Source organism: Lutra lutra, chromosome 11 (assembly GCF_902655055.1).
Source record: "Lutra lutra chromosome 11, mLutLut1.2, whole genome shotgun sequence".
Taxonomy (NCBI): Eukaryota; Metazoa; Chordata; class Mammalia; order Carnivora; family Mustelidae; genus Lutra; species Lutra lutra.
In genome coordinates, this window is record NC_062288.1 from 100,898,412 (window position 1) to 100,916,737 (window position 18,326).

At 41.5% G+C, this 18,326-nt stretch overlaps 1 protein-coding gene across 3 annotated transcripts in view; it reads left to right on the plus strand.

The window, feature by feature from the left end:
* The window catches only part of CNTNAP2 (contactin associated protein 2), a 1,959,883-nt gene that overhangs the window by 1,254,718 nt on the left and 686,839 nt on the right, over positions 1 to 18,326 (plus strand). The window lies entirely within an intron of this gene.

Genomic DNA, 18,326 nt, shown 5'->3' on the forward strand with positions numbered 1-18,326 from the left:
ATCTCCCCCTGGCCCTGTAGTTAACAGGAGGAGGCTTTCTTTGGATGGAAATCCCATTTTGGCAGCACCCACGCCTTTCAGATGTATCTGGAATTTTCTGCAACAGAAGAAAACCTAGTTTTTCTTCACTTCCGTATTGAATTTTGGAGTTATGAAATGAAATTATGGGTTCTGGTAAACTCCCACAATGTGTAAAATATTCAGATCTCTAAGGGTAGATTTTCTATCAGACACTTAGTAATGTCTTGTCCTCCAAAGGAGAAGAGTGTGAGGCATGGACCACTCACCGGCTCCAGGAGAGGACCAGCATTTGATGGAAACTCCTTAAGTATCTGATTATAACAGTAATGGTGATGTGATGCTACTTAGAATGATTACAACATTATCTGCACACTATGTGTCAGGTACCATGATAAATTCTTTACTTAGACGACCTGGGTTTGCATCCCAGCTCCATCGGTCACCAGGTATATAATCACAGGCACCTTATTAACTGTATTAAACCCTATAAGGCTCGGTATGTTTATCTATAAAATGGATTAATAATAATATCTACCACATAGCATTCTTATGTAAATGGAATAAAATAATATATATATGGTTCTTCCCATATTATCTGACACATGGTAAACTTTCAATAAAGGTTACAGGGAGTAAGGTATTATATTTTTTAAAGGATTAGACAGTTAAATATCTTGCTTATATTATTTAGGTAAGATTCAAACACAAGTTGGTTGGGGATCTAGTGGTTCTTAAATCAGACAATGCTTTAGAATCATTTATGGGCCTTTTTGTTTTTGTTTTTGTTTTTGTTTTCCGTACATACTAAATGTGTCTATGCTGAAGACTTTGATTCAGTCTGTTGGTTCACAACCCTCCAGGGAACTTGCCAGGTGTGATCTAAAACAGCCCCTGTACTCAGAGGGCTGGGAGAGACCCAAGAAAGAGGCCCCTCCAAGTTGGTAGGTAGCAGTTTTAATAAGCACAGGGAACTTATATATGAGGCTTGTCTTGATGGCAACATAATCTTAACAGTATATGAAGACGCCTCACCTGCGTTCAGTCACATACGTGTACAGGTGTCCTCAACACCACACCACCACTACAAGTTTGTGTCCTTGGAACAGCCCCTGAAAGAGAAAAAGGCAAGTAGAACTCCATTCCAGGCTCACGGGAATGGATGAGAAGCCTTGGAGTGCCTGGGGTCAGCTCACAGGTCAATGGGCAGTCACATCTTTTTCCAGTGACATCCCCAGACATAGGTGCTAAGTGGAATTAGGATTGTGCTGCTCAAAGGGAGAACTCTGAAGAGCTTTGTGGGTAAGCAGACCCTGTGGAGAATTTCCAGCAACATCAGGAAGCCATACATGGCCTAGAACAGAAGGTGGAATGATGAGGACGGGCATGTAGTATGGAAGGCATGTAGAGGAAATGGTAACATGGGAGCTATCTTCCCAAAAATAGCCTTCCATGCCAAGAACTATGTGTGACCCAGAGAAGAAACCTGCTCATCAGAAATCTTGGTTTAAGAGTTTACTGGTTTTTGGACTTGTCAGTGCACTCACGTACTCTCTTACATATCTTCATTTTAATCTTAGTTGAACTAAAATACAATCTGTGAGAACTTGACTTAATCTATAAGAATCTTGATTTTTGTTTCTCCTAATATATAAAAGATACGATTATAGTTTAAGCCAATATGCTCAATGCAGTCTGGACAGTGAAGAGTACAGTACCACTTTCTGCAGGTAGAATATTTTTTCTTTCATCATTCAAGATAGGTATGAACACTAGTGTGTCAGGGACACTGAAGGCCAGCAGGCATTCTTTGGCCTTTAACCACCCATCAGCCTTTTCTTCAGCTGGAAAGAACATGAACTTGACATCATTAGGACAGTATGGTACCACATAGCTTGGTTTGGGCTGTTGCAGTTCCAAGAGATAGATGTTGAAGAAGAGGAAGGAATGACGGCATGAGCAATTCTATGAAGTCTTGATATATCTACCACTCTATGTCATGAGAAGGTACATAAGCCTTACTTTATAACTTTTCTGGGAAAAAATAGAGCCCTCCCACATCTCAGTGGCCCAGATGTAATTTGGTATTATCACTGTTGAATATATCACAGATTTTTAGCAAGACATCTTCTCTGGGGAAGAAGCAATGTCTTGGCAGTGATCAGGCTTTTTTTTCTTCTTTCTACAGATGTCGGGGGATGGGGGAGAGCTGTAAACTTGTACAGACGTAGTGAAAACTATAAGGAAAGGGACCTCCCTGACAGGAAATATCTGATGTAGATTTAGGTAGAAAGTAAAGACACTGTTGAAAATTACTTCTGATGTAGATCTATTCTTTGGAATCCTAAACTTCCAATTCTGTTACTAATTTAAAAGATAAAGGAAATTAAAACACAATTAAAGTAGGGCCTGATAGGAAGAAGGGAGTCTCCCTTGATTTTTGGACAAGAAGCTCCTCCAAATATTCATGACCACACGACTGTCAAGTGAGGTCTCCAAGTTTTGTTTAACATTATCAAATAAGTAATGTATCCTTTATCCTCACTATGTTTCATATTGAATCATAAGGGAGGACTTGAGGTCTTTCCCTTTTAGAATATTTTATTGTTTGATTGGTTCCACAATTTCCACCTGTTGATATCTTTTGGTCATCTCAGCTGCTTTTGTTACGTTCTTTATTTCTTCTTCGTAATGCCTCTTGCAAATCATCCTTATTTTCATCCCCAACTCTGAATGACAGTTTCTTTAAAAACTCAACACTCACCTACAACATGATTCCACAGTCGCCCTGGTGGGCATTTACTCCAGGGGAATGAAGACAGAGTCACACAGAAACCTGTGCGCAGAGGAGCATGGCAGACTTATTGGTAATAGCCAAAAACTGGAAGGCACCCAGATGCCCTTCGACAGGTGAATGGGTAGACAGACTTGGTACGTCCATACCATGGAATTCTCTCTGACAATAAAAAAGAATGAACAATTGATCCAATGCAACAGACATAAATCTCCAGAGAATTAGGCTGAGTGAAAAAAATCCAATCTCGAAAGATTACATACTGTCTGATTTTCGTTTATATAACATTCTTGAAATGACAACATTACGGACATGGAAAATAGATTAATGACTCCTGGCGGTGAAGGAGGGTTGGGGGTGGGAGCGAAGCAGGCATGGTGACAGAAGGGCAACATGAGGCACTCTGTGGCGTTGGACGTGTTTAGGGTCCTGACTGTACCCGCGGCAATATCTCGGTTGTGATGCTGTACTGCGGTTTTTGCGTGGTGGCACCACTGAGGGAAGTGAAGGAAGTGTACAAGGGACCTCTCTGTGCTGTTTATCACAACCACATGTTGCATCTACATTACCTCAAGGAAAATGTTTAATTAAAAATATATAATATACACCCAAAAAACCCCAAAGATTCTGAATTTTTTCACAGTCTTTGTGGAAAAAAGATAGTGCTTAAGCATACCTCTAAGATCCTTTTTTCCAGGTTTGTTTTTTTTTTAAATGTATGTATGCACTATGCATCGGGCACTGTGCCATAGGAGGATAAGTGGGTACACTAAATGCGTTCCCAACTGATAGTAAAACACATGTTTAAAAAGCAAATAAATAAGTAATTTTTCTACAAAGAAAAGTAATGGAATTCTGAGGAGTGATTTATTTTGGATGTCAGATTTTAGATAATGCCTCTCTCCAGAAACAAACTTTTAGCCGAAATCTAAAGTATGAAAAGAGACAAAGCACTCAAGGAGGTGAGGGGAAACGAGCCCTATAAATGAACACCCCAGGCCCTGAAAGAGATCGTTTCATTCCAAGGAGCTGAAACCCCCATGGCTGGAGCCTGGAGCTTGGTGAGCCTCAGAGAGGGGGCTCGAGAGAATTTGCCAGATGGGCAAGGCCAGAGCGCACCAGGTAGAAAGGAGGATAGTGTGGGAAAAAGCTGGATTTTATGTTTTCAGTTATTTTTCAGTGCAGGGGATGGGGACCCATAGAGAGGTTTCAAGCAGAATGAGAGGGTCTTGTTTGGAACAAAACCGTTGCGGGGGGGGGTGCGGGGTTGGGGCATGAGTGGCAGAGTGGAAACACCAAGACCAGTTCTGGAGTTTTTGTCAAAGTCCGGGGAGGCATCATCTCCTCCTTGAACTAGAGTGGTGACAGCTGGAGTGATGAGACCAAGATGCATTCTGGATCTGTTCTGAAGTTAGAAGATGACTGATGGTGGTGATAATGTCAGGGTGGATGACAGGTTGGGTGAGGATGGCTAAATACAGTCATCAAGAGTAACTCCCCAATACATGGACTGAGTAACCGGGTGGATTACGGTGCCATGGGACATGTAGAAAATTAAGGGAAGAACAGATTTAGAGAAAATTCAAGAAGTCAGTTTTGGCATAGTTAAGCGTGAGGTGCTATATACCATCTAAATTGAGATGCCAGTTTTGCAATTGGATAAAACTTCAAGAAGGATATGAGGGTTAGAGATAGAAATGTGCTAATTGTTAGCATCTGAATATATGAGAAGTGATAATATCACTCAGGGGTTGATGTAAACAGGGAAAAGGCATCTCGGGAATGAGCCTTCGGGAACTCACTAAAAATCCGGTCTCTGGTGATGAGGCGGCGTGTCAGCGTGTAGGAGGAGGATGTAACTGAGAATAAATGGAGGAAGAATGTCTAAGAGCATTTGGGGACGACTGGGCCACCCATATGTATGTCGAAGTGACTGCTTGGGTCCTAGAGAACGACAAAACGTGTTGAGGATGGAGAATGACTTTGAATCCATGCAAATGTCTCCTAACGAACGAGGTGATGCACCCAAATATGGCCAGTGCCAGCAGGCAGGGTGTGGGGGGCGGGGTTTGTCTGGAAGGGACCGGCCCCCCAAAGGGCTGGGGTAGACAGCTTTAGGAAACCATGGAATAGACGGCTGCTCTAGACTCCACGACCTGTGAAATCTCCCACAGGAACAGCAGACTCACAGCCGAGTCTTGCAGAACAGGTGGGTGTTGTGGGGCCTGGAAAAGGGGAGAAGGAAAAATAGACCAACTTATAAAATGCTTTGTACAACACGCAAAGCAGTTCAGACATGGTCCTGAGGCAAAAGCCAGCTCGTGGTGATGCTGTATCTTTAAAGCATGACTTTGGCAGCCGTGAATGGGATTCTCCAAAGGAGACCCAGATGTAGAACAGGGACACAAGAGAGAAAACCCCTGTTGTGGTCCAGGCATCAAAAACTGAGAATGTAAGGTAAGTGGCAGTCAGGTAGAGGAGGGGGTCAATTCGTGGCTATTTAGAAAGTTGAGGCGGCCAGGCTGTGGCTGAAAACGAGAGAGAGCTGAACGTGATTGTGGGGTTTCTGCTGTGGGTAACCAACTGCATGAGGTGGGCCACGGGAGGCCAAGGGCAGATTAGTGAAGGGACGAGCCCATCACTCAGCCTGGCTCAGCTGCCCCCAGCAGGTACCGCACAGATTCCCGGTGGGGCTGGGCGCGCCTCAGGCAATCTCTGTGTCTGCGTTTCCAGTTTCCTTGTGAATGACGTGTAGGCATTGGAATGGAAGGATCTCTGCCCTCCCTTCCATTCTAAAAAAAAAGAAAGAAAGAAAGAAAATGAGAAAAAAGAACAAATTCTATTATTACCATGGAACACGAAAGAAAAATATCACAGTATCCCTGCAGTCAAATAATCTAGAGGCAGAATCCTCTTATCTCAAGCTTGAACTTACTTACTCATTTCTTGGCCGAGTTTGACATGAATTGGCACCCTTCACTTTTTGTGATGAGGCAGGTGTCCTACGCTGCAGTTCTTCTTTCGATGGTCTGCAGTTCAGGGCTACGTGCTCAGAAGGTAGGCCCTAAATTACAGAGCATCCCGAGTACCCGGCGTTGGTACTGAGCGGAGAATGTGTTCCCTGATTCCCCTGTGGAACAGCAGTCATTCTGCACAAGCCAAGGGCACGAAATGCACTCATTGTTACCCTCCTTCCCCATTTCCATCCTCCCTCTGAGAATTTGCTATTGTAAATACAACTGTCGTAAACATAAACTAACATATTTTTGAGTATTTACCTCTGTTATTGGTACATCTTTTTAAACATGTAAGCTTCTATTTCTATTTTAAGATGCTTGCCAGCATCTTTTCCTAGAAACCTCGAACTTTCATATCTAAAGCTTCATTTGGTTCGTTCCGCCTGATGGTTAATAATAATAGTAAATAAAGCTAGATCCAGTCATTATCCTCGGAAACTTGCTCCGTATCCGTAAATCAACAGCAGTGTTTTTCTCAATATTCTGTAATCTAATTCATGTTCTTTAAAACTCTCTTCGTATTCATGTTTAATTTTTTTAAAATGTAAGTAAGCATCTGTGCTGCGGCGTGTGAAGTCTGAAGTCCAAATCAGGAACACCTCCCGTACTCTTCCCAGCACTAGTTTTGTAGTTTTATCAAAAAGCCATTAAGCTTGTTTACATAATTTGTGCTTTATAAAGCCCTGGGATTTAGCTGATCAAATTCTATTATCCTCTATAATGGTAAAAGCTGTTCATGTCTTTTTAATCTAATATTTATAGAGAGCTTGTTACTCAAGTTCCTAAGCACTTGCACCCAGTAATATCATTTTATTTATTATTATGCTTCTCAAAAGTTTGAGGAGGAAGTGCCGACAGCAAGGAAATGAGTCTCCGCGTGGTGTGCGTGGGTTCTGGTGGGAAGTATCGTGGACCTCCCCCACCGTTCCTGCTCGTGTACCCTTCCCTCCAGCAAAGCAAAGCAAAGCAGTCTCTTCTGTAGCATACTCCTTTTCTTAGCAGCTTACAATTTATTATCTCACTGTGAACGCCGGCCAGGGGTCTGCCAAGGTGAGCCCGTCCCCTGCTCAGGGCCTCCCAGGCTGAAATGAAGGGGTCAGCAGGGCTGTGATCGCCTCTGAGGCTTAGGATCCTCTTCCGTGTTCATTTGGGGTGTTGACAGAATTCAGTTCCTCATGGCTTTAAGACTGAGGGTCCCATTTTCTGACTGGCTGTTGGCTGTGGATTGCTCTCAGCTTCTCGAGGCTGCTGCAGTCCCAGCGGTGAGTCCCTCCCACAGCCTGGCCATTGGTGGATCTTGCTGGTCTCCAGACCGTCTTTCAAGAGCTCAGTTGATTAGGTCGTGCCTACCCAGGATATTTCCCTGATTAACTCCAGTCAGCTGATTGGGGACCTTGCTTAATCTGCCAAATCTCTTTGCCATATAGATGACGTACCTGCAGGAGAGACACCCGTCATATTCAACGATCCCCCATATTCAAGGAGTGGGGCTCAACGTGGGGAGTGTAGGTGCACTGGCAGGAATCTTGGGGGCCACCTTTGCACCCCTCTTACCACACCTGGCTCCATACACCTCTGTATAGTACTCATAATTCCCGCTACGTGTATCCTCACCTTCTGAGCAACAGTGCAACATTTAGTTTGTAAAATATTTAGCCTTTTTTTTTATTATTTGTCTAAGGGTTTTTAGTATATTGTTCAATATTGGAAATTCTGAAAATATGAAAAGCAAAAATAAAAATTGCTTACCAGCTACAGACACGAATTGCTAACATGTTAGGAAAGGTGTCAGAAAGACTGTATTATAGAGCTGAAGCCACATTTATTATTGAGAGCAAACTAAGCATCAGGCTCTATTCTAGGTAGATTACACACAATAATTCATCCATCATCCAGGACTTCACAACAACCCCACAGGGCAGTAATAATACCGGTGTCCCTTTTTTCTGGATGAGGAAACAAACTCAGAGATACTAAGTTCTGAGCCCCACAGCAAATCCTGGTAGGTTATAGAGATGGACGTCTTAGAATTGTGTGATTCAGAGCCAGAGTTCCTCGTCACTGTGTGTGTGTGTGTGTGTGTGTGTGTGTGTGTGTGTGCGCGCGTGGGTGTGCATGTACGTGTACGTGTGCGTGTTTATAGACATCCATCCTAACACTGGTCCTTATTTTGGATTCTGTAGTATGGTCTGTAATATGATTTCTGAAATGAGAACCTCTTACTCATATCTTTTCATTATCATCATCATCAAAACTTCCTTACCCAGCTCTAATTCATTATCTGTGGTTTGGACAGCATTTTTGCGGTAAACTATTTACTTCTTAATTGTCCAACTAATGCCTTGGGGTTTTTAATCAGAGAACACATTTTAAATGAAATCAGCATCTAAACCATAAGGCAATTATTATCAACTTCAGCTTTAAATTCAACTACGAGTTAATATAATTTTCTGAGAGCTTTATAGGCTAAGTTGTGTATGTCCTATCTACCTAGGTTAGTCATCCCTTAGGGTTTGAACCCGACTTTTAGGATAATTAACATTCTATCACCAATATCTAGTTACAATGTCAATGGAACCTCTTACAGTGAATCTAACAAAATCTGATGTGAGAATGTAACAAGGTTGAATGGAATTGTATTGGGGATCATCCGTGATATTTACTTTGATTACAGTGCCTCATTCTTCCTTTTTTTGCAAGGAAACCAGCTAGAAATGAGGACACACACGGCTCCCCTATTCTCTGTTAGGCTTATTAACATTCGCAGGCCGGGCGCTGCTATGCTTCCAATCCCTCGGTGTTCCCAGATGTCATGAACTATTTCTCTGATGAATTCATGGCCTAAAGTGTAAGCCTCAAAACACTGGCTTCTTCCATTTTATTCCCTCTGCTCATTTTATTTTTTTTCATCACCAGCTTTTTCTTTCCCTCGTCTGTCTCCTGCCCCAGCACACCTCCTCTGTTGTTAACCCGCACGCGGAATAGCTCTCCTCCTTGTCTTCTCCAGGCACATCTTCTCCTCTCCGCTGACCTCTCACCACCCGTCTTTGTTCAAAAACCTTTGTAATCACTCAGCAACTCCTGCCTCACACGCTCAGCTATTTCAGTACCTCACAATCAGTATAAATCTTTGAATTCAATTCTGTTCATACAGCTTCAATTGAAAATCTAGGAACCAACTCACTGATCAAACACAGCCTGAAAAGAGAGCTCTTCTCTCTAACTGATTACCCGCTTGCCCAAGACTCCCTTCTGGATTCAGGCTCTTATTCCGCGGATGGCTTCCCCTGCCAGGCTTTCTTTCAAATCTCTTCATTGTGTGTCAGTCATAGTGATAGGTTAATACTACAAAAGTTCTCAAACGGTGTTTGAACCTGAATCAAGGAAAGGAGAGGAAAGCTCTAAGAGCGGGGTAAGGCCCATGCCATGGGACAGGGTCCAGGAGGGAGTGCAGGATACCACGGAAAATCAAGAAGGAACGGCTGAAGAGTAGTAACCGGCCCCTCAGGATCCCCTGGAGCCTCCTAAATGGCACCCCACATGCAGAGGTGCCCACCTTCAAATATTTCCACACACCTGCCTTGCCAGGATTGTAAACACACTGCCTTCTGGTGCTCTAAAAGCAATGCCTTTGTTATGGGATCCCCCGTGCTGCCTCAGAAGCCAAGGCTCCCCGTGGTCTGTGGCGAGGGAGTGTTGTTGGTGCCTCTCACATCCGGGGTCCCAGACGCTCATCCAGTCCACTGTCACCAGCTCGTCCATCAAGCAGGAAGGGGAGAGAAACACCTTGGAATATCCAATTAAAGTCAGCTCATTGCTTTGTGATCAGAGACCAGAAGCACGAGAATCATTTCACGTCCACGCTAGGAATTCCTCCCTTCTGCCTGGCTTAAAGCCCTTATGTGTGGAGTTCTCTCTCCAAACCCTTTGCCTTTTTCAGTTTTATGGGTCTCTTTCATTCCTTCCGAGGAAATCTATTTCCATGCCAGAAGGTTCCTGGCGATTTTGTTGGGAGAATCTCATATAGAAGCTAATTTAATTTCTTTTTTTATATTATCTTGGTCTCACGGATAGAACCAAGAAAGTTAAAATAAACTGCATCCAAACTCCCTGTTGCTAAACTGGAAGATACTAGAATCATATCTCCTCGACTGACTTAAACTAGGAGCCCTGAATCTCTTCCGTGTCCTACAAATGACCGCCACGTGATGGCAGGTGTCCCGTCTGTGACAAGTGAGAAAGAACAAACTTGTTAAAAATCTCATTGCGGGGATGCCTGGGTGGCTCAGTTGGTTAAGCAGCTGCCTTCGGCTCAGGTCATGATCCCAGCGTCCTGGGATCGAGTCCCACATCGGGCTCCTTGCTCATCAGGGAGCCTGCTTCTCCCTCTGCCTCTGCCTGCCATTCTGTCTGCCTGTGCTCGCTCTCTCTCCCTCTCTCTCTGACAAATAAATAAGTAAAATCTTTAAAGAAAAAAAAATCTCATTGCGTTTATGGACAGAAGACTGTTAGGGCTGACCTCCCTTCACATAATTATTGTCTCATATCCTGTTCTTGCTCCTCTTTTTTGACCAAAGAAAATCAGCATTAAAAAGTGAGATTGCGCAAGAACTTGCTGCACCATCATCATCATCGTCATCCCCATCGCTTCCTCTCTGTTTGGCTGAACGTCTGTTCCATTCTGTCTTCCCTGGAACCACGCTGGCCCTTGTGCCTCGAAGCCCTCTTGGTTGGGTGTAGCCTTCAGGCCATGACAAGGCAGCATGCTGTGGGACCTCCAAGGAATGCCTCAGCGGGCAGGGGCACGGAGGTGAGGGCAGGAAGCCGCTCCGTGTATCCTGAGGCCAGTCAAGCACGGAATAGAGTCTGACCTATTCTGCTCATAGTTCTTAAAAAACTAACTCCTCACGGCCATCTCGCTGATGTTTCCCCTTTTCCAGTCCAAACCATTGGCTCTCTGTGTCTGGGGCATGCCGTCATCATCATGACGCCTCGCCTCACCACACCCCTGTCCTTGGGCTGACAGCTTCCTCATCTCTCCCTGCGCTAGATCTCCTGCTTCCTACTCTCCCCGCCTCCCTCCTCCTGGTTTCTCTGTGTCCCTCCAGCACAGCACACCCTTTGGTCACTTCCCAACCCTTTAATGTGACCTACCCTTCTCTCGGGAGGTTAGAACATTCTTTTTGTCCCAGACTTTCTGAAATTTCACAACGTGCCTTTCACCCTGGCAATGCCTTACACTTCTTTTTATTGTTCTTTTTGTAATTTGGGCTTTTCTGATTTCTTTCTTCTCTCTAGACTGATTTTTCATCGTGGCTTTCATCAAAGAGCTCTTTTTTTTGTTCCTGGAAAGTTCCTTTTTAATGGTGTTCTGGCCTTGTTTTATGAATCCACACCTTTTCCTTGCCTCTTAAGGATAACAAACATCTTCCTTTATTGTTTTCTTTTTCTAGATTTCTTAATTCTCATTTTTCTGGCTTTTTTTTTCCTGATTTCTAGGCCCCCCAGCTTTCCTCAGTTTCTAAATAATTATTAGCTATGTGCTTGTTATTAAGAGTGACAGAATCTGGTTGCCTTTAGACTTAACTCTGGGGTAGAGGTGCCACGTGTCCTGCGGTGCCCAGCACAGACCCACTGGAGTGCTCTTGCCCTCGTGTAGTCACTAATAGCTCTCCTTTTACTCTCTCACATGCATATATTATGTGTGTATGCATATATTATACACTCTAACTTTAATTTTTTTAGGAGGGAAAAAAGTTAAATACCGGTGTTTATTTACCACCCTAACCTGGAAACCCTTTACTCATTTTTAATCCCCTAATTTAATACCATAGGAGAAAATAGGTTTTCAAAACATGACTTTAAAATCTGTAAATTTTAAATATCAATCCACGTTTCCCTTTTATTCAAAGGATGTCATCATTCTTCGTGCTTATTACTGACTCTGTATAGGAAGTTATGTGATAGATGTCTTCGTCTATATTATTCCATTTATTCCTTAGCAATAACCCTGAGAGGTATTAGTGTTCTGATGTTGGTGACATGTGAGCCGAGATACAGATAGACTTTAATATTTTCAAACAGCCAATGAGTGTTTAAACACATATTATCTATGGGCGCTTCTATAAGGCAATTTACAAAAAGCTGTTTACTTAAAGAATATGGGTTTGAATGAGAGACTTTCTTATCTTTTAATGGCATAAATTTATCACTTTTCCCTGTTAATGGAATGAAACATTCTGAGAAACCCTTGCTCTTATAATTAAAATAATGTAAATTAGTAGTAGTATTTTAAAATTGTCTTTCCCTGGTTCTGATTTCTGCTTGGCTAGAGTCTAGGCTGTGATCCAAGATGGCTGCTTTGTTCACTAATGAATCCAGCAGTGTCGTGTCGAGCAGCCACTAGTAAATGCCCTGCTGTGAACAGACCTATGCCGCTTTGGCTCTTTGAGCAGATAGAATGGCAATATTTGGAGATAAGCAGGTAAGCTTGAGTAACCGTATCTAACTCGGTACTAGGTAACAAGTGTGAGACAAGGCCGCCCCTCCTACACTTGGAAGACAGGTGGTTTTTAGCAGTAGGCTCAGAAGTTGTCTGTACAACCTGTTCTGCAAGCTTGAAAGTCCAAGTTCTTTATCCCTTTACATGTTCTAGCTGCTCCGTGTATGGACTTTAAGACCAAATATGAAAACATTCCAGAAGCAGGATTGAGTTTACTTTGTAATTGGGGTCAGACAACCAGAATCCTGTGATTCAGTGGATGAAGCAGAATGATTTAAAACTCTAGCCTCAGTTTCCATTATGAAGAATGAAAAAGTAAAGTTTTCCCTTGAGTTTACTCTTTGTCCTTCGGATGAAAGATTAGGGAGAGTCCTAAATTATTTCCATCAATCACCTTTGGTGAATACCAGTAATTTCACCAATAAAAAAACCCATCCCCCCATAATGTAACTAGCAACTCAGTGCATTTATGCTCCTTAACAGAATTATTAATTATTAACCATAATTCCAGGCCAGCTTGAACAACATTTTCCTTTACATTTTGTCTTGCTCCTTTCTTCTTTCTTACAGCCTCATTTTCAGAGCCTTATAGAATGTTCTTCCTTGGTTAGAAGAAGAGAGATCTGATATGACTCTAACATATTAATGTAATACGTTTCCTCCTCCAGTGTATCTCCATTTCAAAAAGAATAACAAGAGGAATCCAAATATGGGGAAGATATTCTCAAACAAAGCACTCTCAGTCCCCTTGAAATCATTCCTATCCATAGCCTCCGTCCTTCTTGTCTATACAGAAAAATCAGGGTCCAAGTGATTTTTGAAAGGCTCTGTTATGTGAAGTTTTTTTTTTGTTGTTGTTGAGAGCTGGCAAACCACTATTTTTACTAATTACTCTGTCTTACTTTCGTGTCAATATCAACTTTATAACAAGTCTTTCTTTTCTCCCTTCCCCTCACTATCCCATTCCATATACAAAAGTTAGAGGAAGGTGAAATTAGAGAAAAAAAAATTGAATTACATATTACATAGAAAGTCACAAAGGAACTCATACTTATTCTCTGGAAAGATAATTAACCTGTTAGCATCATATTCCCAACACTTCCACTCTCCTCAAGTTCTGTCTTCTGTTTGAAAGCTCTAGATTCTATTTATTAAAAGATTTGTATTTCTCATGTATAATAATTTTTGGTATTTTGAAATCCAAATCTTCATTTGAAAGTAAAATATTCCCAACTCCCATATAACATGGGAATATTTCCCCCATTGTGGCAAAACATCTTTAGGGTCTGTGTATCATTGATGGTTGGGGAGAGGGGGTAAGAACCCAGCTCAGGAGCTTCTGTGGTTGCTGAGATTTTTGTCATCATACTGTTATTCATGGGTCATCAGTAACTACAATCTTGTTCAGATATTTTTGGTTAGTAGTGGAAAGTAAAAGAGGAGTAGTTACAGAGACTTAAAAGAGCAAATTAGAAAGAAGTTGGGTTTGGAAGAGATTTATTGTTAAAACCAGTGATATTTTCTTTCCCCCATTTCAAGCCCTGGGCAGAAACCTCATAAAAAACATTTGGATGGACTGCCATGGTCCCATTGAGCATCTGACTCTGTTGCAATGTCATTAAAATGAATTTTTGGTGCCGGTTCAATTTGCCTGTAGCTCTACAGACATGGTCCTATTCATACTGATTGCTCTCCCTTTCATAGTAGGGGGATAAAGAAAAGAGGAAAACCATGTCCAAAAGTAGTCAATGTGTTAAGGTTTTCTTTTTCAATGTTCCTGTCCCATGACTTTTTAATAGGCTTACAAGTCCATTAATGATGTTCCTTGATGATAATAATCATGCTTTAAAGGGAATGTTAATTTTTTGTGTCGTCGTGGGAAAATATTCAGTGTGCAAATGATTCCTAAAGCATAAAAATCATGCAAATTTTATAAGTATGCAAATCCCATTTCCTTTAACAAAATTACCCCAAAAAACCCACATTTATTTATATTACAGGAGTATCGTTTTCGATGTAAATATAACTCTTCCACCATTTGCCTTTCATAAAGCATGTTACCTTAACATCAAATTCCACTCTAAATTCTTAGTTTCTCACAGCAATTATTTAGGAATATTGAATATCTTTAATAAATATGCAGGAAAAAATTAATTCTGAAATATCTTACAAATCTATCTCTTTTAACTTAATCTTTAAGTCAGCATTTGGACTTCCCAGTTCCTTCAGTAGATCCTTAATTGATGTGGTTCATAATCCCTTTCTCATTCTGGTCATTAGCCTCTTTTTTATTTCAATTTGAGTAACTATGATTTGATTAGCAGCAATTTTAATGGTCGCCGTAATAGCATTCTTTCAGACATTAGGCAGAGTGTGAGTCATTTCCCACTCATATCAAGTATCTATGTTTATTATTCTATGTTATCTCCTGGGTACAATTTTTAGAATTTTAATGTGTTTACCTAAGTTTATGTAATTGTTTACTCACTTAACTAGTATTTATTAGTGAATATTATGTGCTAGGCACTGGGTCTACAACAGAAAACATATTAGACATAACATCTGCTTGTGGAGAGCTTATAGTATTATGAATATGTATAAAAATATTTCAAATAATCTAGCAGAGCATTATATGAGTAGCCAAGTTATTTCTATCTGAGACATTGAATTATTGAAACGAGAAAAAGTTATAAATTTATTCAGGTTAGTATATATACTGATTTATAGCAATTTCTGATAGGTAAATCATTTATTACCTTGTCAGAATTTCCCAAACTTTAGTGATTTGTTTACCATCTTCACAAGTTTTGCAAAGCCCACAGACCACCAATTAATTAATTTAAGAAGTATTTTTTACTTTAATCAACTTCTGGTTTTTTAATTTATTCTTTTTTTTTTTTTAAGATTTTATTTATTTGACAGATAGAGATCACAAGTAGGCAGAGAGGCAGGCAGAGAGAGAGGGGAAAGCAGGCTCCCAGCCGAGCAGAGAGTCCGATGCAGGGCTCGATCCCAGGATCCTGAGATCATGACCCGAGCCGAAGGCAGAGGCTTAACCCACTGAGCCACCCAGGCGCCCCCTTTTTAACTTACTCTTATCCAAAGCAACAATATCCGTAAAATTGTGTGTTTAATACACTCTCGTTCTGCCTAAGTGCTGTTAAAATACATTGCAGGCATAGAACAGAGCTAGTGTGATATGGTATTACGCTTCTCCAAGTCTCAGGGGTACACACACTGGGAAGTTCCGGCTTAACCAAGCCCTGGTACCTAACTTAAAATCTTCTTTTTGTGAAACTATTAACTTATGTGGCCTTGGAGTAAGAATTGTAACTAGCACAATACACACATTTTCAAAATCTACTACCTTATTTAAATCCGAGGAAGGCTTATGCACGAGGACTTTATTTTAAAACGCGGATACTATAATTTGGTGGTCAGCGGTAGCCCTGGATCCTCATCTGTCTGCTGGCAGTTGAGTCCTGTTGGCCCAGGTGCTCTTTATTATGCACAGCTGGTCTTCAGAGGGTCTCCTTCCGTGCTTCCAACCAGAACTTGGATTTCCTATACGATAATCTTTGTCTTTGTCCCAGAAGAATACAAGCTGCCCAGGACATTCTAGAGTGACCCCTGCTCCCAACCCTGCTAGTTCTTTACCCAGTACCGCCCTCCCACTTCTCTCCCGCCGCCTTCCCCTTTACCAAACCTACCTGTGTACCAGGAAATGGTTTGTAGACGTCCACAAAACGTTGAGCTAAAGAGGATCTTCATCACCTAGTCACACCCCATTTTACAGATGAGAAAATTGATGCTTACATTTCAACACTCTCAACTTAAATGCTGACATATATTTAAATCGGACTGGGCACATTCATAGAATGAACCCCAATGATAAATTCTGAACACTTCCTAAAAACACTTGATATTGCTGTCTCTTTTTCAGTCAGCTTACAAAATGATTTTGCCTGTCACTGTCATTATTTGTTTATCCAGTATCTTAGTCATTCATTGCCCACACTTTAAGCCAGTAAAAACAACAGCAATAATAAAGTTCTAATATTTAGCAAACACATGCTGTGTGCTGGGCATTGTGCTTTATGTGCACAAACCTCTCATGAAGTGGGTTGTGTTATTGTCCCCTTTGATGTGCTGGACTGGTTAGGCTAGGTAAATAACTGGCCTAAATTCCAAAATTATCAAGCGGTAGGAGGAAACCGGGTTTGTGTCACTTGAAAGGTCACTGCCTCTGTCACTTCATTATAACCCCCACTTTATTCCTGGGGCCATGCTAAAGCAATGAGACCCTGCAGATGTATAAGACACAAGGCTTATCATTTTTTTTTAAGATTTTTTTTTTATTCGAGAGACAGAGATTACAAGTAGGCAGAGAGGCAGGTAGAGGTGGGGGAAGCAGGCTCCCCGCTGAGCAGAGAGCCTGATGTGGGGCTCGATCCTAGGACCCTGAGATCATGACCTGAGCCAAAGGCAGAGGCTTAACCCACTGAGCCACCCAGGCACTCCAAGGCTTATCTTTAACAAGCCTTCACTCTAGTTCAAATGACTGAAGTAAAAATACCATTCATCAGATTAAGATCTGAATAACTTTTGGCAATTGTCAAAATTGAAAGCTATCTTCATAGGAAAAAAATTCATGATCATTAATATACACCGTGACCCACGCTGTGGAGGCAGTTCCAGTGAGAACGTTCCAAGTGACTTTGGGCAATGATGGAATCGCTGAAATAGGTTGGTAACATGGTAAAATGAGCTTGTAGTTTTGTTTCCTCTCTTGGAAGTAAGGACAACATGGAGCTTCTGGTCAACCAGAAAGAAGCCCATAAAGACAGATTCTAGCAACTCAAAGCATGCAGGACTCCCCTAACAAAAAGATGGTGACATACCAGCAGGGGAACTTCCCTTTCTCCCATCTAAATCTGGGGAACAATCCTTAGCTCCAACTTTATAGGAACTCAACAGTGAGGACAGTGTTTCCAGTGACATGAGTGCTGTAAAAATTATACATTATATACAAAGAAGAGACTTTATACATACTGGGAGCTCAATGAATAAATGTGCCTCACTGATTACAGAAAATACGATAATAAAGCACAGCCATTTAGATAAGTAGTTATGAAAGTATGTTTTTTTCCTCCTTATGATACAAAAGATGAGTTAATATTTTTGGAGAAAAAGATATAAATAATTGTTCATTGTAATTGTAGCTTGTTAAAAACAGAGGTTTATTGAAATTTTTAGCTAATAGACTTATTACTTTTATAGGATTCTTAGAGTTGCCTCAAGCTCCAAATAAGTGAGTGCATATCATTGACAACCAACTGTAATAATGAGAGTTGTGGTCCTGGAAATTAGCTTTGTGGCCTTGCTTCTTCACCCTGAAGAGATTTCCAGCAGCACTGTATGTTCCCACTGCAGGTGGCATTGAGAGATTACATTAAGTTGGTTATGGATCATACTGGATTGGTTCACTTTACTAAAATGCAATCTCATTTCAACCAATCTAAATCTGACAAAGCATGCCATTTTCATACTGTATAGACTCAGCAAGAGGTTACAAGAGATTAGAGGTTGGTTGAGACCCTGGACTGTGGCCATCGTAGATCTGTTAATGTCATTTAGAAGTATTGAATTAAATGATATATATGAAAATGTTTTTATACATTAATATGCAGATATGGAACTACAGTACTTTGAAAAATACAAAACAAGTGTCATTAAACCTCTAGTCTTTACCACACATTCTGGGGTGTATCACAAGGAACAAATCATTCCCTCTAGGGATCCAGGAGTGGAGAAGGTCCTTGTGACATTAGTGGTTTATATATCCTTGTCATCACAGAAAAGAATAGTTTTCAGGGCACCTGGGTGGCTCAGTGGGTTAAGCCGCTGCCTTCGGCTCAGGTCATGATCTCGGAGTCCTGGGATCGAGCCCCGCATCGGGCTCTCTGCTCTCTCGGGGAGCCTGCTTCCTCCTCTC